Raw genomic sequence first — 23,115 nt, 5'->3', positions numbered from 1 at the left:
CCTGTTTGTTTCTTATCACATGTATAACAAAAATGGAATTTCTTCAATGTTACAAATATTTTAACCTATTGTTGCATGGCTTTCTCTTTAACTTAATTAGTAGTAGGATTCAGGTGAAGGAACAGGCACTTGAAAAACAATATGCACCAGAGTCTTCATTATAGCATTTCTTGGTTTTATGCTCACAGAAAGAGGGGACTAAGTAAGGGAGTATTCAGCTGAAAAGTTTTAAACTTTAGTCATTTACCCATAGCAGCAGCAATACTGAGAGAGAAGCAAGTGTGGCTTTGATTTTTTTGGTTCACTTCTTTTGAAGCTCAAGGGTTGTGAAATGCATTTTATGATCTCATATCAGAAACTTAGAAAAGTGAGACAGCAGTGGAATGTGTATATAAATCATGGGAAACTAATGGAGCAACATACTTACCTGGACGGGATCAATCAGTGATCAAGAAGGCCCATGGTTTAGGTTGGTGACCTCCGTTGCACTCAAGAGGGGTGCCTGCCTAAGGTCTACCCAAATGGTGGAGCCTACGTCATAATTTGTTGTAGTAGAGGCCTGCATTCGTGTACGTGCAAAAGCTTTTCTAGGATTCATCTTCTTTGGTAAATATATAAAAATTGGTTTTTTTATTTGTTTTTGTGTTATCTAATTTTTTTTGGAACTTATTCTTTCATTGCTCTCTAAATCTGATGGCTGATTTTTCTTGAGCTTGGATGAATTTTTAAATTAAGAGGTCTCAGTTTATATAGATTATTTATCAGGATGCAATAGTTTATTTGCATGAATGTTAGCCCTAGTTAGTTGCTATTGATTCTTTACATGTATTTGTCTCTGCTTTGGGCAAGGATACTTATTCTATTTCTTTGTAGTTGTTCATTAGAAAAAATAATAATAATAAAAAAAAATTAAAAAATAAAAAAATTCATTATATAGCATGTAATGGTGAAACACTAAAGTTTCTTTTGTCATCATATATCAATATCAAATTATAATGTACAACTAAGTCAAACGGGTGGGCGCTTAAGCAATATTGGCTAATTCAGTATACCCACCCATTTATACACATTTTAACTTTCATCTAAATTCGATGTGGGACATGTCCCACTTGTAACATTCTTCCCCACCCAAACTTGGGCAACGCCCTTGTTGTAGTTAGGCCACCCTGCCTACCAGGGTCCAGACCTGGACGCCTTCCGGGCCAGGCGCTTAGCGTGACACCGAATCAAAGACTGGGTATGTCTTTAATACCAGCTAAAACGGGTGGACGCTTGTCCATTTACCCAAAAGCTTAAGCTATTGGGTAGTGTTGCATATCCACCCATTTATACACATTTCAACTCTCATCTAAATTCGATGTGAAACAAGTCCCACTTGTAAAAGTAAAGCCACTTGAGGTTTCATTAGAATTCAAACAACATGCCCCGGACAATATAGAGCTCTCAACACAATTTCATGGCAACAGATACTTTACTATAAAAATAAAGTCAGCTATAAAGGAACAAAATGTCTTGTAAGTTCCATAGATGGATGAAAATACTCTAATACCAGGAATGATGACCCAAGAGGAGTTTGGATGAATTCTATTATATCAAACATACATATTGATTAGATGGAGAGATAAACCATTTAGTCTTGTGAGAATTTGAACGAAGAATTTATCAATCCATTAGCCTAAGAGGCTTGTGTCTAACTATTTTCTCATCTTCTTATTCAATCTTCATTTTAATCACCACAAAGAGGGAGGAGGAAGTAAGGGAGTATTCAGCTGAAAAGTTTTGAACTTTAAACCATTTGCTAGTCATGGTAGCCCATGGTCTAGGTTGGTTCAGTTCTTTTGAAGGGGTTGTGAAATGCATTTTATGATCCCACATCGAAAACATACAAAAGCGAGACAGTTGTAGAGTGTCTATATAAAGCATGGGAGGTTAATGTAGCAATATACTTACCTGGACGGGATCAATGGGTGATCAAAGAGGCCAATGGTCTAGGTTGGTGACCTCTATTGCACTTAGGAAGGTTGTGTGTCTAAGGTCTACTCAAGTGGTGGAGCTTACGTCATAATTTGTAGTAGTGGGAGGCTGCGCTTGTTATTGTTATATGGTTTAAAAGTGAAACTAATTTATGGGCCTTTTAGGCTTTTAAAATCAATTTTTTTGGTAAATATATTTAAAAAACTGACATTAGATTTATTAGGTATTTTTTTATTATTATCTATTTTATTTTATTTTTTTGAACTTTTATTCCAAAACTGATGGATGAAAATACTCTAATACCAGGAATGATGACCCAAGAGGAGTTTGGATGAATTCTCCTTCCCCCAAGCAAGATTGGCCTCTACATGCAAGGGCACAAGAAGGACAAGCAATCGTTTGCATGAATGTTAGCCCATACATAAAAGGGGAGAAGATTTCAATATGAGATTAAAGTTATTTTCTTTTAATGGCTTTCAGTTCTTTATAATTTATCTAGTTGGTTGCTGTTGATTCTTTATGTATTTGTCTCTGCTTTGAGCAAGGACTTATTTTCCTGAGGGTGTATCCTCTGGCATGACCTGGACAATATAGAGCTCTCAACACAATTTCACGGCAACATGTACTTTTCTATGAAAATAAAGTCGGCTATAAATGAACAAAATGTCTTGGAAGTTCCCTAGAATGTATCATGCCAAAATTTTGTCCATCATATACAAAGTCAAATTTTGTTATAAATCAATACACAAGTAATTGCTGATTTGTCTGTCCTTGGTGAAAAGAAGACAATGATGATCAGCAAATCGTAGCAACTGACATGAGCAAAGAAAAGGATGTGGAGAGCTTAAAAAACGGAGGTACTATTGCTGTGGTGATTGGAATTCAAATGGAAGTGTGTTATTTATATAATCAAGGTTGCAGACAGTCTTTCAATTGTAGCTTTTATTTGGTTGGGACTTATGCAAAGCCATGTGCTGGTAGGCTCACATGGGACCTTTGGATGCTGGTATTGATTTTCTGTCTTGAAATCAATTAATAAGGAGGGTTCATACAAACCACTTATATGAAGATATGGGATTTTGAAGTGAAAATATCATAATTTATTCATCAAGAAACAAGCAGTGTGGTCCTGTGATTGGATGATAATTAATATGAAGATATGGGATTTTGAAGAAAAAATAGCATAATTTATTTGAATTGAATTAATCATGCTCCCACGAGTTCCTGCTGTCTTAAATGGTTTCTACTCAGTCGAAAGTGAATTTAAAATAAATAAATATTAGTATGTCCAAGACTCCAAGTTGTACATGTTTCTTTGATTTTGTATATATCTCTCTCTTAGAGAAATAAATAAATAAAAATTATCACTCCAAACAATCATGGTTTTATAACCTTTGCCTATAATATTTCAAAACAACATAATTAATATTATTATTAATTTGTGGTGTAGCATGGATATGGTAAGAAGGCATAATATGACTAAACCATAATTAAACAACATGGCATGGATATAGTAAAAGGGCATAATATGACTAAACCATATGAACAATAACTTTTTTTGAGTAGCGGTGTTGAAGACCCAATAGGACACGTACGTATGCTTTAATTTTTAAGGACAAGACTTGCTTTAATTTTGTGATTGGACCAAAAATAATCTCTAATTGTAAAATGAGAAAAGTGATAAATATGAACAATAACTTTTTTGGAATAAATTATGTCACCCTCTCTAATTTTTTTATTTATCATTTTTCTTATTTTGTAATTAAAAATTATTTCCGCATTTGTTATTGGACCACATTAACTATAAGTATAAATGTCCTACCCACTAAGTGTTGTCCAATTTTTAATGCATTTTGTATGAAGAAAGATTTTGAACATGCAGTTTAGTTGGAACGAATCACACAGAATTTTTGTGTGGCTTTTTTATATTTAGAATATCATACGTTTGTGACATTAACAAAAATGGGGAATGTAATTAATTTAGTTTTTTAAAAAAAAAAAAAATCGGTAGGTGTGGAATGGGAGGAAATTAATAAAAAGTTACATCAACTCAAATCTATGTTAGAGATTAATGATTAATTTAGATGAAATATCAAGGGTTTTACTTTGCCTCCATGATATTCCGCAGAATATTTTGTTTCAGTAAAACAATTTATTTTTTATTGTTTAGTGAATATATAATAAATATTTTAAATATTTGAAACTTGAACATCACCCTAATCACACCGAGTTATTTGCCTTTTCATATTTAAGTGAAAGAATGGTTACTCCGCCATTTAATTTGATATTATACCAAACAACTTCATTCCTGCATCAACGCTTTGTTTTTTTAAAACCTATATGAATATAGATACTTTAAAATTAAGAATATATATATATATATATATATATATCTTCAGATTGTTAAAAAAAAAAAAAAAAATTACTACACAGCTACTCATAAGTCAATAATTGAAACTAACCACCTAACTTATTTTATAAATTAACATGTTTACTCAAGGAAGGCAAATCCCAGCCATTAGTGGATAGCCGCGGACTATTCAACTCAAGGTTTTGAGATTATCAATTTAGCATGTTTTTTTTTTTTACCAGGATCTTCTCCAGTCCAACAGTAGTCCATTTCCTCTATTTTGTTAATGAACAGTAGTTACTAAGGTGGGTAAAAATGTGTATTTGTTTTATACACAATTTCCATATATATCTATATATATACACTGTTCACAAATACTATTTCTTTTTCCCTCCCTTATTTTCAGCTACCCATTTTGGTAACTCAAATCCTGTCAGTTTATTCTCTCCCAAAATATTGATTTTGATTTCTTTCCAAAATCCCGCCATTTCAGCAACCCAGATTTTGATTTCTTTCCAAAATATTATTTGCTATGAGTCTTTTCGTTAATTTTCACAAAAAATATCAATCAACCTAAATCCCGCTAGTTGCTTATATTTGCCCAAAGGTTTCAGAGAAACAAAGTTAGAGAGAGAAAGAGATCGTTGTTTACTTATTATCTTCTTCTTCTTTCAAATCTCGATAATTCTCTTTGATTTGTTTTTAAAACAAATCACACATCTATTTCTCAATTCCTTTGTTTCCATAAATTTCTCAAATTTATTTCTCCATTCATTTGTTTCCATAAATTTTTCCTTCCCTTTCTTCGTATATTAGGTCATTTTAGTCCAAATTAACATAGCAATATTGGAACTGAGCAACATCTGGACTGGCATGGTTTTTTTGTTTAATTATTTATGTACTACATAACATCCCAAGCAGTTTGTAATTTATTTGTTTAATTATTTGTGTACTGCATAGCATCCCAAAAAGTTTGTAATTTAAGTCATTATAAGTTGTATACAACATCCCAACATAATCCTAATAGATTATTTGTACATAGCATCCCAAAAGTTTGTAATTTAAGTTAGTATAAGTTGTACGTAATATCCCAACATAATCCTACTTAACATCCCAAGCAATACCTACATAACATCCCAACAGTTTGTAATTTAAGTCAGTATAAGTTGTACATAACATTGCAACATAATCCTCCTTAACATCCGAAGCAGTACGTATTTTGTATCCCAAGCAGTACGTATTTTATTTCATACTTATGTTATACGTGAAATCCCAACAAAATTCTACTAAAGAGAGTGTGAACCAGTCATGTTTGTGCTCTTTAATCAGATAAGAAAAAACAAACCCAAAATCGAGATTTAGATGAACAAAGCTTAGATCTATGGATGATACTTTAGAATTTCTGCATAATAGTCCAGTGAAATTACATGGGTTTTTGGAGTGTATTTGGGTCTTGAAGTGAAGCTTTAAAGTTCAAAAGTTACTGTGAGTCCTTGGAGAGTCCATTAATGGAAGCTGATGAAGCTTTTAGAGAGAGAAAGGAAGAAGAAGACGTATTTTGGAAGAAGACGACATATAATTACATGGGTTTTTGGAGTGTTTGGGTTTTGAAGTTCAAAAGTTGTCGTGAGTCCTTGGAGAGTCCATTAATGGAAGCTAATGAAGCTTTTAGAGAGGGAAAGGAAGAAGACGACGTACTTTTGAAGAAGACGACATATTTTGGATACAATATTTAAATGCATTTATATATATAGAATACAATATTTAAAGGTTTTATATATAAAATACAAGGGTGGTAAAAATTTAGTTACCCAATATTTTTAATTGATGTGGCCAATTCTCTTCTACTTATTTCAAAATGGAACAAATGGACTACTATTTCACTGGAGGTGATTTTCTACCCTTTTTTATATGGGTGGAGGTTGCCATGCCTCTGTTTTATCCTCAACCAGACTGCTACAACTCATGGACTGATCATCCTGATGTTCTTAAACTCTTCCAAATACTCCAAAGCATAATGAAAAACCTTATGTTTAGTTATAACCTTGTTTTTGTAAATTAGTGAATTTCTTGCTTTCCATAAATTCATAACTATGTAAGCAATCAAGCTCAAAATATCCACCCTCATTTCCCAATGTTCAACAGCTTCAACAATATATATGTGTGTGTGTGTGTGTGTGTGTGTGTGTGTGTGTGTGTGAAAACCGTGAAGGCCACAGTAGACTAAGAATTTGGTCAATCAGACTCAAAGGGCTCAATCTCCACACATTTTGAGCAGAAGGACACAACAACAAAAGATGGTCAACGCTTTTAATGTCAAGCCCACATCTTTTGCAACCCTCATCCTCCGGTATCCTTTTTTCTTCATTTTAGAATAAACTTGAATATTGCCATAGCAAGAAGTCCACGAAAAATGCAGTATTTTTTCCTTTGCTCGAATGTTCCAAAGGCTTTTCCACACATTACAAAAAAACATGATGAGGAGCACCATGTAAATGATGAGTAGGACGATCTTCTTAGAGGTGAAATGCCACTTTATAAGCTGATTTCACTAAGAAAGAGCAATTGCTAGTGAACACCCATATCTTTGTTGAGGTTATGGAGCCTGAATCACAAGTTTTGATCCTTATAAGAACCTCTATGCTGCTGATCGAAATGTAAATCAGTAACTGTTGATTTGTCTATCTGAAGTTTGTTTAAATCAATACACTAGTAATTGCTGATTTGTCTGTCCGCGGTGGAAAGAAGACAATGATGAATTTTTTTTCTATTAAATCAGCTTAGGAGGTCTTCAGAACTAAAATGAATAGAGTTTCTTGGCATGACACAGTTTGGTAAACTTTATCGTTAATTGTTGAGACTGTAATGACCTAGTCATTTTCCTCCTTTCCTTTTTCCTCGAATTTTACAGATAAATTTTTTCCGTTGTCTTTTCTTTTTCTGTGGTTGGGTTCTCTTCACTTAGTGTCATCTCGACTGCTCAGAAATGGTTTATGAGACTCTTACCTTTGGATTGACAACTTCCTTTAAGAACCGAGTCATTTCCACATTTTTCGTTTTTCGATACTATTCACTTTTCGTCCTTTTCCCTATTTTGTCTTTTCCCCGTTTGTCACTTTATTGACATTGCCTTACTTTTTGTGCTCGGAGTTGATTTCCGACTTCATATACCTTCATTCTAAGTGGTTTCCACGAAATACGTATCTTTACTTTTGTAAGAAAGTACTCTAGTTGCTCCCGATATCCATAAGGGCATGAATGCATAGTTCTTTGGAAACTTTTTCTTTTCTTGGGATGTTTTTTGTAAATATCTTTTGAAGATATTTTATTTCAAGGGTTTTTTAAGAAAATATTTTTGGAAGATATTTTCATTCTGGGTCATTAGTGCAGTTAACCCTTTTTGGAGGGGCCATTGTGCAATTAACGAAAGTTATTGCAAAGATGCCTCGTTTTAAGCTTGGATCCTCATGCGGGATTCATTTTTACTTTTTGTCAAGTCGTGTACTCTTAGAATTCCCTTCTGGTCGTTTTTCCCTAGTTTCAGGGTTTTTGGCTCCGTTTGCCGCCGAACTTGTTCGGGGCATAACTTTCTGCTCGGAACTCGGTTTTTGATGCCGTTTCTTCCATTGTTCATATTTTCTCAAATTCCAATTTTTTGGACCCTATGGGGCTCGTTCAGGGTACTTTTTAAGATTTTCTATAAACAGGAGGTCTTAGAAAGAAAAATCGAAATTTTCTCCCTCTCTCCTCTCTCTTGGCCGGATTCCATGGTAGCCATGGGCTGCCACCTTCTTTCTCCTCTTTTGAGCTACTTCTCTTCAATTGAACGCTGTAGTGCCTTTGTGTTTTATGCTTATCTTGACGACGCGCATCTTTCCCCTTATTAGAATCTGTTTTTGCCCAATTTTTGAGTTTGGGTTTGAGGCCAAGTTAGGATTTTGGTATGTCTTCCTTGGGGTTTAACGATCACAGTGTTGTCCCCGACAAAACCCCGAAGTATCGTCGGATTCGGAGCGGTTTCATTTTGGTGGCTTTTGAGATTTTCATCTCAAATTGAGGTAGAGGGTGTCTTAAGTTTATATTTATGTTATATTGATAATTTTAGAAACTTATACAACTTGTATGCATGCTTGGGTTAAGTTCTAGAATTTAATTTATTTAATTTCTATGATTAACATTTAATTCTCATGTGGATAGATAACCTAAAATAAAATAATGGCATGCTAGAAAATTTGGCTTTGATATGTTTGTCAACATATATTAAATTGGAATTAATTGAATAAGAATTGTAATTTTTATTTAATAATTATCTTTTATCAAAGTTTAATTTTCATGGACGTACCTTGCATGAAATTAACTTGTGATATGCTTTTAAATTAAGTCTTGGCATGTTCTTTAACATACTTTAATTTGAGGGCATTTGGATGAGTATGAAAATCTAAAGATTTTAATTAAAATCTATTTAAAGGTTCTATTGGCTTAATTAAGTTGTTAACTTGATTTTTGTAATGACCATGCTATGTTGTTTAACAAATATTGACTAGGGATTATTTGGTGGAGATTTGAAACCAAGGGGAATTAATTAGTTTATTTAATTAATTTTTGTTTCTATTGCATTAATGATATAATCATGTATTTGACATTAGATGTATGTTTAAATCATGATTTTGGACTTGTATTAGATTCATGAGTATATGTTTTCAATATTGAATGAGATTGCCATAGCGTATAACGAATCGCACACTGAAGATTCAAAATTTGTCATGCCATAGTAGTTGTAGACTTAGTACATGTATTGTATGTGTTTCCAAATTCGGTTGTACATGGTAGATAGTTGATTATCTTGTATATACATGTTGATATATACGTTCTTCATAACATGTTCATTTTGGAAACTTGGGGATGTCGTTGTTTGACTACGGCTAGGACATGGTTCTAGTACGGGGGATTGTCCTCCTACAGTCTAGTGCGTACATAGGGGGGTTACCCGTGGACTAGTAACCCTAAAGTAACTATGGTGTCGGTCTGATCTGGCGTGACGTCCAAGTATCCACTTGGTTTTATTTCACATTTAATTTCAAGTTGATAACTAGATGATATCGTAACTTGTTGTTCTTTATTTGATTTCCCATTTTGAGTTTCAAGATGTTAACTTTGAGAAATCATGTTTTATGCGTTGTATTGGAAGCTCTAATGTTGGTTAAATTGCATCGATATAATGACTTGTGTTTTATTGTTCTAATGTAGACTCATTTGGAACATAGACGCTAGGTGGCATGACCCACTTTAGTTGTTTTCGTGTTTTAGATTTAAAGTTGAGGACTTCGAGAATCTATATCTTGTTGCTTCGTATAACATGCTTCTATGTTGTTTAAATTGCATGAATGATGTGATTTATGCTAGAAATGATCTAAGGTATCTTAGGATGCTCCCTGAGTCTCATCTTGACATAAACGTTAGGTGACATGAGCCCCTTTGACTTGTTTCACCTTAAGGTGATATAATTGTAAAATGCTAAGTCGATGCATGCCCATTTCCTATAAGTAGCTTTATGTTATTCACCCCAAAGTTACCGGGGATATTTTCAGGTACGATGGCTTGGTTTGTGATGTTCATCATTCCTTGGATGACTTGTAGCTTTTAAGTTTCCATTTCATGCAAATGTTCGAATGAAATGCCATTTTTGTAGCCTTATGAATCAAAACTTGTATCCTTGATTCTATATATGTAATGTGTATATAAGTACACCTTTTGTAATGTATTTGACATGTATGAGATGTGGCCATAGGCCAATGATATCTAATTTGTATTCTATGCACTTTTGTTTTGAAGGTTCATTATGAAAATATTGCAAAATCGCAAGTCATTGCTTCGTCATGTTTGCATCGGGTGTGGCAATTCCATTCTTTTTCTTTCGTAGGGTCTCTATGATCATGTATGAGGTGTGGCCAAGGGCCAAACACCATTTTGTTTTAGGTTTTTGTTTTAGGTTTTGCATTTTTGTTTTATTATTGCATTTTAAGGCATTTTTATTGAAAATTGAGGTTTGAGGGGTCATATTTTGCATTGAGGACATTTTGAGGCCGCAGACCTTTGGGACGCATCTTAAATGTCTTTTTACGTTTGTGTGCATGTCCACATTTCACAAAATTCTTAAGTTTCAACTTTTGAACTATTTTTGAGTGATTTTATGAATTTTTATGAAAAATTCATGCATTGGGGTATTATTTTAAGTTTCCTCTTGTTTTAGCATGTTATGGATGCTTGCATAAGGCTAGGGAATGTTTTTAAACTTGTTCAGATCATGTAGAATGCATGCATAGCCTTAGAGATGGACTGGACACTTTCCACAGTCATTATAACAACTTTTCATTTCTATAGTAGATGTGTCGGTCGGCTGATGAGGGCCATCAGCCGGCTGATAAGCCTCGAGGATCCATTCCAGTAGAATTTTTGTGAAAAACCTCATTTTAGCTGGCCAACGATTGGGCTTCGGTTGACCGACTGTTCCTGGAGCCTTCTATTTTCAGCTTTTCTTGGACAACTTTGTTGCATCAACTTTGGGGGATCATATCTCCTTCATTTCTAATCCAAATTGGTTCGTTCTTAAATCTAAATTTAAGAGCTTGAAGTTATCTTTCCAATGGTACCAACCACACACCAAAACTGCAACTATAATGAGAGATATTCCATTTTTAGTACGATACGTTCGTGGTAACTCTTAAACGGAGAAGGCAACTTTGTTTTAATTTTATAACTTTTCCGTCCAGACTCCGAATCAGGTGATTTTTGAGTCTAACTTCATTCATCTTTTGTTGTCTTTTCAATGGTGTGCACGGTGGCAACCAATTCAGTTTGGAATGACCATTTTACCCTTGGTTCATTCTTTGGAGGGTTTTGAAACCCTAATTCCATTCTTGCTTCCGTTGAGTCACGGGACTCCTCGGAAAATTATTCTGGTGTCTTAGAGATGACGTACATCTCTATACACTTGTTCATATTTCGGTTCCGCTTTTTTGATCCATTTTGGGTCATCACAGGACACATTGGGTTTGTAAAAATCCAGGGTTGTCACAGGTGGTATCAAAGCTCCTAGGTTTGAATACCTTAGGACGACGGGTTTTGGGTGCATATCATGCTTGTGTTGCCATACTCTATATGTTTATATGCTTCATGATAACATGTTTTGGTCTGATAACATGTTTATGTGCTTATATGCTACATGTGGTATGCCGTTTGTTTTGCATAATTTTATCCTAATGTAAATAGCATGACATATGATGTATGCTAGATTTGATTTATATATGTATGATTATTTTGCATATTTGACAGGACTTGGGATTAGTCATGGATTTTTGAGTTGAGGTTAGGTTGGTTGGTGAGTTTGCACTTAGTGCAATGTTTGGTGTGTTTTGGTTTTGTTTAGGCACTCTTCTTACATGCTGTTAGCATTTGTTAGTTTGGTTTCACGGTAGTTTAGGCCATTGTTAACCTAGCGTTGGCTTTGGATAGGTGGGGAGTCACCTTTTGTTTAGGCTCTCGTGGGGTGAGCCATTAGGCACAGCCGTAGTGCTGGATTCATTGGTTTCGGGTCATGATGAGGTTTTGAACCTCTTAGGCTCCTTCGTTGGTTGGGACCGATTCCTCTGAGATTGTAATTTTGTAGGCGGGTACGTTATGGGTGGGTGCTTGGCACTGTCATGCTACCGTGCTGGCCTGCTATTGTCAGCTCAAATAGGGTTAGTGAGGGCTTTTGTTCCGATAGGTGTAGTCCTTTTGGTCAGTGATTGATGGTCATTTTGGGGACGATTTTGGTGATTGATTTGGTTATTCATTGTATGGCTAGAGTAGCCATTTCGTTTGAGTTCTCCTTGTGTGACGACGTTTTTGTGGTCGAGTCGATTGATCGATGTTTTGGGTAGAGAGAGAGCATTGTATTGTTAGTGTCACTTGTAATGTCACCTTTAGGTCAAAGATGGATTGTTAGAGTCTTACCATTGTGGTAAGGGCTCACGTTTGTTTTAAGATAGGTTAATGTCGCATTGATTTTTGGAGTCAGTTTATGGCTAGGACTGGTCCTCTTTTTACCTAGACATTCTAGGACACGATGAACATAGGGTTCATTGTTGCATCATTTTATCTTCTACACTTTCATTTACTACCATGTTAGTAGTATGATTCATGTTATTACGATGCATAAGTAGGTAGAAGTGTGTCCACATTTGTCTTCTTGTTATGTGACATTAGCATGCCTTATTTATATGCTTAGAGATGTCATGTTGTTATTGTACTTTAATGACATGCTTTTGTGTTTACGTGGAGACGTGCGCATGTACCTTTGATTTTATCTATGTGAGTAGATTTACTTATTCGGTAGTTGCATTCCTTGTCATATGCATGACTTCCATGTTTGGTTTTCCTTTTTGTTTCCCTCAGTCGCACGTAATGTGTATGGTTTCATTGTGAGATTCCTTGTAGAGGAGTTATCACATTTGTTTTGTCTTGAGCTGTCCACTTCCCTAAGGTGGGAAGAATGCTTCCATTTTTGTGTTGTCGTGTTGACACTTGTGGGAGAATAGGGTTTCTCCTTTTTTTCTTGGTTCGTGTTTGGGACTTCACAAGGAGTGAGTCTTTTCTCTTCGTCGCCTTCTGCACGGTTTTGGGGTTGGTTGGTCCGTGAGGATCACCGTTGTCTTGAGTCCTTGGTAAGGGTATAATAGATTTTGGTCGACTTACTTCCATGTAGGGGGTGGAGTCTTTGACCTTGTTGTCTTTCGTTTCAGAGGTGGAGTCGTGGTGTTGTCCTTCTTAGGACTGGTGGTTCCCTTTCCTTCATGTCCTTCCTTGGGGAGTTTTTGCCATGGTTGTTGATGAAGTTGTGGTGTTCAAAGTGAGTTGATTTGTGTGAGATCATTTTTTGGGGACTTGTGTCTATATTATTGAGGATTTGTTTGATTTGTAAGGTGAGCTCGATGCTCTTTTGAGGATGTCTTTTGGAGACTTGGATGTGATTGACTCATAGGAGAAGTTTTACAGGATCGCTGTTGGATATGGCTTATTTGTGGAGCTTTCTCGTCCTAGTTATGGCTAGGCATAGTTTTGAGGAATCAAAATTCCAGTGATTGGTCGTGGATTGAAAGTAAGGAATTTTAATTTAGCTTGGTGATGCCAAGCATGGTTTCGAGAGATTATTTTGTGACTTTGGTTGTCAGAATTTGATGTGTGTGCCACATGGTGGACCTGTTTTTTAAGGATTTAGTTATCAGTGATAGGGATGTGGATCTGATGTTTGATTATGGTGTAGTCTAGTAGTTGATCTGTTTCAGGATGATATCTGGGATTTTGAGGCATTGGAGTTATAGGTTTTGTTGTATTAAGGAATTAAGGCCTTAAGTGTAGCGGTGCCTATGACATTGGTGTCAGAGTTTTGGGATTTGCTACCCTAACTCTCACAAGATGCCTGGTACCCATAGTGCTTTCGGTAATGATGATTCATGACATTGATGTCATTTGTATCGAGAGGTTTCATGGGTAGACCTAGTGGGGGGCAGGTTATGAACTAGTACCTAGTACTATCATGCAACCGTACAAAGTTGTGCGTTGTAAGCGGGTGTTAGTTGTCGTCGATGCTACCATACTGACGAGTAGGTGTAGGCAGGCACTAGGCACTGTCATTGCTACCACACATTTGAGTACGTCGTGGGCGGGTTCTGGTCGCTATTCGTACTGCCACATTGTCCTTGTTCGATACCTTGATTTGATATGTGATGATCTTAGAGTTCTTTTGGTGGTTGTTTTTGGATCAGCATGATGATTCATCAGGAGGAATGCTTACGATTGTTGCCTTCCGTTCCTTTGTCTGACAATGGGTTTTGTGTGTGACTTTAGACTTGTCGTGTGGCCGTGTGGTCACTTCCTTTTAAGAGGTTATCCTATCGTAAGCACGTGGGTGCGAATGACATTGGTTTATGCGTTGTCTTTCAATTTTGGGATTGCTTTTGTAGCATGTTGTGTGGGATACTCGGAGATGTACTCCGTAGATATCTTGGTTTCGCCTTTTGTTTTTAGGGCTGGATTTTAGGGACGAAATCCTTTTAAGGTGGGAGGTTGTAATGACCCGGTCATTTTCTTCATTTTCCTTTCCTTTTTCCTCGAATTTTACGAATAAATTTTTTCCGTTGTCTTTTCTTTTCTGTGGTTGGATTCTCATCACTTAGTGTCATCTTGAGTACTCGGAAATGGTTTCTGAGACTCTTTCATTTGGATTGACAACTTCCTATTTTGTCTTTTCCCCATTTGTCACTTTGTTGACATTGCCTCACTTTTTGTGCTCAGAGTTGATTTCCAACTTCAAATACCTTCATTCTAAGTGGTTTCCACGAAATACATATCTTTACTTTTGTAAGAAAGTACTCTGGTTGCTCCCGGTGTCCATAGGGGCATAGATGCATAGTTCTTTGGAAACTTTTTCTTTTCTTGGGGTATTTTTCGTAAATATCTTTTGAAAATATTTTATTTCAGGAGTTTTTTAAGAAAATATTTTTGGAAAATATTTTCATTCTGGGTCATTAGTGCAGTTAACCCATTTTGGAGGGGCTATTGTGCAATTAACGAAAGTTACTGCAAAGATGCCTCGTTTTGAGCCTGGATCCTAGTACGTGATTCATTTTCACTTTTCGTCAAGTCATGTACTCTTAGAATTCCCTTCTAGTCTTTTTTCCCCAGTTTTAGGGTTTCTGGCCCCAATTGCCACCGAACTTGTTCAGGGCATAACTTTCTGCTCGGAACTCGATTTTCGATGCTGTTTCTTCCATTGTTCATATTTTCTCATTTCGGTTCTTTTTTGTTCACAAAGTTTTACCGTTTGAGCGTGTATGCTCAAATTCTAATTTTCCGGATCCGATGGGGCCCGTTCAGGGCACTTTTTGAGATTTTCTATATATAGGGGGTCTTAGAAAGAAAAATCAGATTTTTCTCCCTCTTTCCTCTCTCTTGGCCGGATTCCATGGCAGCCATGGGCTGCCACCTTCTCTCTCCTCTTTTGAGCTTCTTCTCTTCAGTGAAATGCCGTAGTGCCTTTGCGTTTTGTATTTGTCTTGACGACGCGCATCTTTCCCCCTTATTAGAATCCGTTTTTGGCCAATTTTTTAGTTCAGGTTTGAGGCCAATTTAGGATTTTGGCATGTCTTCCATGGGGTTTAATGATCACGGCGTTGTCTCCGACAAAACCCCGAAGTATCGTCAGATTCGGAGCGGTTTCATTTTGGCGGCTTTTGAGATTTTCATCTTAAATTGAGGTAGGGGTGTCTTAGGTTTATATTTATATTGTATTGATGATTTTAGAAGCTTATAGAACTTGTATGCATGCTTGGGTTTAAGTTCTAGAATTTAATTTATTTAATTTCTATGGTTAAGATTTAATTCTCATGTGGATAGATAACTTAGAATTAAATTATGGTATGCTAGAAAATATGACTTTGATATGTTTGTTAACATATATTAAATTGGGATTACTTGAATAAGTATTGCACTTTTTATTTAATAATTATCTTTTGTGAAAGTTTAATTCTCATGGACGGACCTTGCATGAAATTAACTTGTGATATGCTTTTAAATTAAGTCTTGGCATGTTCTTTAACATACTTTAATTTGAGGGCATTTGGATGAGTATGAAAATCTAGAGATTTTAATTAAAAGGATTAATTATAATCTATTTAAAAGTTCCATTGGCTTAATTAAGTTATTAACTTGATTTTTGTGATGACCATGCTATGTTGTTTAACATATATTGATTAGGGATTATTTGGTGGAGATTTGAAACCTAAGGGAATTAATTAGTTTACTTAATTAATTTCTGTTTCTATTGCATTAATGAGATAATCATGTATTTGACGTTGGTTATATGTTTAAATCATGATTTTGGACTTGTATTAGATTCATGAGTACATGTTTTCAATATTAAATGAGATTGTCACAGCATGTAACGAATCGCGCATTGAAGATTCGACATTTGTCATGCCATAGTAGTTGTAGACTTAGTGCATGTATTGTATGCGTTTCCAAATTCGGTTGTGCATGGTAGATAGTTGATTATCTTGTATATACATATTGATATATACGTTGTTGCATAACTTGTTGATTTTGGAAACTTGTGGATATTGTTGTTTGACTACGGCTAGGACATGGTTCTAGTACGGGGGATTATCCTCCTACAGTCTAGTGCACACATAGGGAGGTTACCCGTGGGCTAGTAACCCTAAAGTAACTATGGTGTCGGTCTGATCCGGCGTGACGTCCAAGTATCCACTTGGTTCGATTTCGCATTTAATTTCAAGTTGATAACTAGATGATATCGTAACTTGTTGTTCCTTATTTGATTTCCCATTTTGAGATTCAAGTTGTTAACTTTGAGAAATCATGCTTTATGCATTGTATTGGAAGTTCCAATATTGGTTAAATTGCATCGATATAGTGACTTGTGTTTTATTGTTCTAATGTAGACTCATTTGGAACATAGACGCTAGGTGGTATAACCCACTTTAGTTGTTTTCGTGTTTTAGATTTCAAGTTAAGGACTTTGAGAATCTATATCTTGTTGCTTCGTATAACATGCTTCTATGTTGTTTAAATTGCATGAATGATGTTATTTATGCTAGAAATGATCTAAAGTAGCTTAAGATGCTCCCTAAGTCTCATCTTGACATTGACGTTAGGTGGCATGAGCCCCTTTAACTTGTTTCACCTTAAGGTGATATAATTGTAAAATGCTAGATCGATGTATGCTCATTTCCTACGAGTAGCTTTATGTTACTCACCCCAAAGTTACCACAGATATTTTTCAGGTATGAAAGCTTGGTTCATGATGTTCATCATTCCTTGGATGACTTGTTGCTTTTAAGTTTCTATTTCATGTAAATGTTAGCATGAAATGCTATTTTTGTAGCCTTATGTATCAAAACTTGTATCCTTGATTCTATATATGTAATGTGTACATAAGTACACCTTTTATAATGTATTTGACATGTATGAGATGAGGCCATAGGCCAATGATATCTAATTTGTATTCTATGCACTTTTGTTTTCAAGGTTCACTATGAAAATATTAAAAAATCGCAAGTTATTGCTTCGCCATATTTGCATCGGGTGTGGGAATTCCATTCTTTTTCTTTCATAGGGTCTCTATGATCATTTATGAGGTGTGGCCAAGGGCCAAACACCATTTTGTTTTAGGTTTTGCATTTTTGTTTCATTATTGCATTTTAAGGCATTTTTATTTAAAATTGAGGTTTGAGGGATCATATTTTGCATTGAGAACATTTTGAGGCCGCGGACCTTTGGGACGTGTCTTAAATGTCTTTTTACGTTTGCGTGTATATCCACATTTAAATAAACTCTTAAGTTTCAACTTTGGAACTATTTTTGGGCGATTTTATGAAGTTTTATGAAAAATTCATGCATTGGGGTATTATTTTAAGTTTTCTCTTGTTTTAGCATGTTATAGATGCTTGCATGAGGGTAGGGAATGTTTTGAAACTTGTTCTGATCATGTAGAATGCATGCATAGCCTTAGAGATAGACCGGACACTTTCCACAGTTATTGCAGCAGCTTTTCATTTCTGCAGTAGATGTGTCAGTCAGCTGATGAGGGCCATCAGCCAGCTGACAAGCCTCGAGGATCCATTCTAGTAGGATTTTTGTGAAAAACCTCATTTTGGCCAGTCGACGATTGGGCTTCGGTCGACCGACCCTTCCTGGAGCCTTCTATTTTTAGCTTTTCTTGGATAGCTTTATTGCATTAACTTTGGGGGATCATATCTCCTTCATTTCTATTCCAAATTAGTTCGTTCTTAAGTCTAAATTCAAGAGCTTGAAGTTGTCTTTCCAATGGTACCAACCACACACCAAAACTCTAACTGTAGTGATAGATATTCCAGTTTTAGTAAGATAAGTTCATGGTAACTCTTAAACGGAGAAGGCCACTTTGTTTTAATTTCATAACTTTTCTATTTGGACTCCGAATCAGGTGATTCTTGAGTCTAACTTCATTCATTTTTTGTTGTCTTTTCAATGGTGTGCACGGTAGCACCCATTTCAGTTTGGAATGACCATTTTGCCCCTGGTTCATTCTTTGGAGGGTTTTGAAACCTTAATTCCGTTCTTGCTTCCGTTAAGTCACTGGACTCCTCGGAAGATCATTCTGGTGTCTTAAGGATGATGTACATCTCTGTAGACTTGAAAATTTCACTTTTACATTTTTGATCCATTTTGGGTCATCACAAGATACACTGGGTTTGTAAAAATCTAAGGTCATCACAGAGACGATAGAGTTTCCCTTACCAGCCACCACTGATGTACAACAGTTCTCCATGTCAGTGTATCCACATCACTATTGGTTCTTGGAAAGGAAATTGTTTTCCTCCTAACAGCAGCTAACTTCTGGCACTAATAGTGTGGCCCTATGTTTTTTGTGGTAGGAAATATTGTCAATAATTATTATGAAGGTCATTTGTGATTGATATGAGACTGATATGGGTTAACTTTAGTTACAACCCCTGTGGTTTGTCCAATCTTCAAGGATGCCCCCCCCCCCCCCCCCCCCACGTTTACAAAAATTCAGTCAAACCCCCAACTTTTTCTGACACACATCAGTCTTCCACCTCAGTCAACGGTCAAAGCTGGTCAGAGATACTTTTTGTTGACATCAACAAAAAAAGTAGATTAAATGGCCAGATTGCCCTCCAAGGTCGTGTTTGGCTATAGACTTGATTATAGTCTATATATTAGATAAGAAATAAACGGTGTCGTTTGAGTCTTCTTCCCCATCGATGAAAACTCAATGCCTCTGCTAATGACCAGCTTGTTCCACCATAAGATACCTTAGGTAGACGTTTTATATACAAATCCAAAAGAAAATAAATCAGAAAAAACACTTATTACAGAGAGAAGATAATGGAGCACCCACAATAGTAGCTGCAGCAGAGGTCGAGCGATGATCTTCATCGCTGACAAGCTCCTCACCAGCCGCGACTCATTGGCAGCAAGATATTCAGGATCACCACTCAGTACCATTGACTCGCACTCCTCTTGAACCCTAATAGGAATAAGTTCGCCTTCGCTGACAAAGCCTTCAAGCTCATCTCTGATGCCAGGTTGTTGAACCGACTCTCTGTGACGAGGAGTGTGTTGACAACGGTAAGGATTCGGTCGGCATATTTGAGGCCTGGGTCGTCCTCGCTGGCTCGGATCGCGAATTTCTTGCTGCCGATGAGATCACGAAAATAGAGAATTTCTGAGTTTCATGACCTCCATCCCACCGTTTCTTCAAATCCGACCCACAACAATTTAATTTAACTCATCAATTCAACCATTCTCATCAATATATCATTGAAATAATCTAATAAAATCATCAATTCAACCATATGTATCCATCAAGCTCGCGGATCTGATTGAGAGCATACTCGGTCTGGTGCTCATTCTCCGGTATTGGGTGTCTGAATTTAACGAATAATTGGGGAAAACTCACCAGTGACTATTGCAGTTTCGTCCACTTCAATTTGTACCCTCAACAATCTTGGTATCGGAAGTTGTACGTCTGACTATAGCTTAACGGACTGTAGCCTACTGAAATTGAAGTTTGTCAAAACTAAAGCTCACGGTTGGGTCGATGTATCTCCGTTTTCTTCCTAGTCTCTCAAGCTCTATGCTCATATCAGTAGGTCGCTGAAACTTTGACATTGAGTCACTGAGACTCTAAACTGAACTGCAAAGCAATGAGTCTAATTTTGTAACTTGACTTTGCTATTAAGATACGAGGGATGATAGAAGATTAGTTGTTTGGTACAACATATAAAACTAATCTTGGTGGGAGTTATAAAATATGTTGTTTAGTCATTACATTTATTTATTTGTTTTTGTCAGCCGATAATGTCTCCAAATCACAGGGAGTATAACTGAAGTTAACCCATATTTGTTGATGTACAATAGTTCTCCATGTTTCCATACCACTATTGGTTCTTAGAAATGAATTGTTTACCTCCTAACGGCAACTAACTTCTGGCACTAGCAGTGTAGCCCTGTGTTTTTGTGGTAGGAAATATTATTGATAATTAATATGAAGGTCATTTGTGATTGGTGTGAGACTGATGTGGGATTTTGAAGTGAAAATATCATGATTTATTTGAAGTGAACTATTCTAACTCCTTTGTGTTATGGCTATCTTAAATGGATTCTATTCAGTTCAAAGTGAATTTCAAATAAATAAATACTTGTCACCCGTGCAGGCCGTGCCATTATTATAAATATGGCATTCTAAATAATCACATTAAATCTAACTAATGAATCTAGAGTTATCATTACCAAATTAAGAAAAATATCAAGGTTTTGTTTTATCTTTTGACATGTAGCACAGTAGTAGGATATGGGCTGCTGAGATCACATTAAAATCAACACTAACCTATCATAAGGAATTGAAGATGTGTGGTTTTCAATAAATTCAGTTAGTGCTATGACCAACAGGTTAGGCTGCCGCTTAAGCCCCAACCAATAAGAAAGCCCCAAAATATTATAATTCCCTTGAGTTGATGATTTGAAACATGGAGCATTCTTGCATCCATCGGGAAGGGAAAAGGGCAAAATATTTTCAAAACAAAGGAAATAAATTTTTGGGAAAGTATTTCTAAAAATGTTTGCGAAAAACCGGACGCCTAAAAGGCTCCTAGTGGTCCGTGTTGTTAGCGTAGTCTAGAAAGGAGTATGGTTGAGCTAACTAGGCCGGATGCGATGCCTTGGAGGTGCCTTGTGGTCGTGGATAGTTAGTCAACCCTCCATTCGTGATGCCTTGGAGGTGCCTTGGGTCGGATTATGATGCGACCCGAGCGTGTGCACAAAATAATGCACAACACTTTAGGTTTAGAAATAATGTCAAGTGGGCACCACATTTTAAAATTTATAAAGCCACTAAACACTTCTACCATGGAGTATGAAGTGAGCAGGGATCGTCCCAAGAGATCTAAACAATTATAGGTTTTTCAGAATTGAATTCTACTTTAGTGCTTATGTGATTGCTAAAAAGGGTTTTGTTTGTGATTAAAACTAATTTTAAACTAAATGATTGCTATAAAGAAATAGAGTTTAAGAGATTGGAAAGAGACTTAGGGTGTAGGATTCACCACTAAGCACATTCCCTAACTCACTAACTTTCAACTAATTGGGGAAATAATACTATGTAATCTATATGTGACTAACAATTGCAATGAAAAGTGTAAACCATCAATTTCAAGCATGAATCAACTACCTAATGACAATTAAACTAAGTGTAGTGTAATTCACCAATTCAAAGCATGATTCATCAATTTAAGTTACAATTTCAACACACATTAATCTAAAAGATAATGTAAATTGTGGCAACAAGCATAGAAATCAAACACAAGTATAGATTGTCTACTTTCCTAAGAACGAAAGTGCAATTAAACTAATTAAGCTTGAAATTAATTAAATTCAACAAGAATTTAACCTAATTAAATTAACAATGTAGTACAACCCATCTAGTAGAAGCAAATTTCATCAAATTAAAACACAATTACATCTAATTAACACAATGCATAGCCATCACAAGATTCAATTCACAAAGAAATCAAGTGTAGAGATTAATTATCAATTAAAAACATATAAGACAATATGAAATTGACATAGATAATCAAATGAAAGAATTAATTTATATTTCAAGGCTATACAAAAATTACACAAATAAATCCCCAAAAAGTGAAAAGAGAGAGAGATTCGGTTACATGCTTAGAGTTTATCCAACCCTAAGTAGAAGAATCAGCCGCTCATGGTTGATGGATGCAAGTTGTCAACAAGCCCCATCCTTTGATTCATCTAGCTCCTTTTCTTCTTCTCTGAACTTTTCTCCAAAACCCTAGCTTTTCTACTCTTCGTGTTTTTCCAAAGAAAATATCATAAAAAAATATAAAAATTAATAATTAAAATAAAAATCTCCACCTCAATAAAATAAAAACTAACCCTAAACTAATGGCTCACTAGGCCATAAGTAATAACCCTATTAAAGCCCAATAGTTCACAAAATAAGCCCAAACAATAAGAAAATCCTATAATGTTGCCAAGTCCTGGAGGATCGATCCCCCAAGAGTTGGAAATTTCCTTTAAGCCCTATTTAGCTCCATTTTGGCCCTGAGCTCATTAGTTTGCTTCTTCATGTTTGGGAACATCATCAAAGGCCTGAGATTGAAAGCTTTTGAAGAATAAACACACTATACGAGCAATGGGCTGCGACCTCCTTTTTGCCGTTTTCTGAGCTTTTTCTGAATATATTTGCTTGACTCCAAAAAGGATTTAGTGAACCAAAATTAGCTCATTTTAACTTTATTACCCTGAAATACACATAAACATAAATTATGACTAAAACATGAAATTAAGATAGATGCAAAGACTTAAATACCCTAACTTAGGTGCTGAAATGTGCAACATTTAAGCACTTATTAGATTACACTAACGGTTTGGAAGTTGAAACGGAAATGTTTCAGAAATGGGGAGCGACATTTGCATAACACTGCACCTCATGACATTGTGGGAAATTTGTGTTTGGTTGACCTTTGCTGCACACTTGTTGTTGTGGTTGAGAATATTTATTCCCCATGGTATGACCTTGTTCCTTTTTATCCATTCTTTGTGTGGAATTCACGGGGATATAAGAAGTGTGTCTTAGACGCTTCCTACTGAGCTTATGCTCACCCTATTATTTTTAACATTTTTCAGGATACGTAAAAGAGGTG

At 35.8% G+C, this 23,115-nt stretch overlaps 1 non-coding gene and 1 pseudogene across 1 annotated transcript; both read left to right on the top strand.

Annotated features, from left to right (window-relative positions):
* Positions 1 to 419: 419 nt before the first annotated feature.
* Positions 420 to 580, top strand: LOC132302127 (U1 spliceosomal RNA). The gene has a single exon (XR_009480756.1). It is a non-coding gene; the product is annotated as a U1 spliceosomal RNA (small nuclear RNA).
* Positions 581 to 1,942: 1,362 nt separating this feature from the next.
* LOC132302128 (U1 spliceosomal RNA) lies at positions 1,943 to 2,093 on the top strand (annotated as a pseudogene).
* Positions 2,094 to 23,115: the final 21,022 nt, after the last annotated feature.

The sequence above is a fragment of the Cornus florida genome, unplaced genomic scaffold, assembly GCF_030987335.1.
Source record: "Cornus florida cultivar Cherokee Brave unplaced genomic scaffold, ASM3098733v1 CherokeeBrave_3.0.0_Hap2_Chr03, whole genome shotgun sequence".
Lineage (NCBI taxonomy): Eukaryota > Viridiplantae > Streptophyta > Magnoliopsida > Cornales > Cornaceae > Cornus > Cornus florida.
This window is presented reverse-complemented; position numbering and strand designations above follow the sequence as displayed.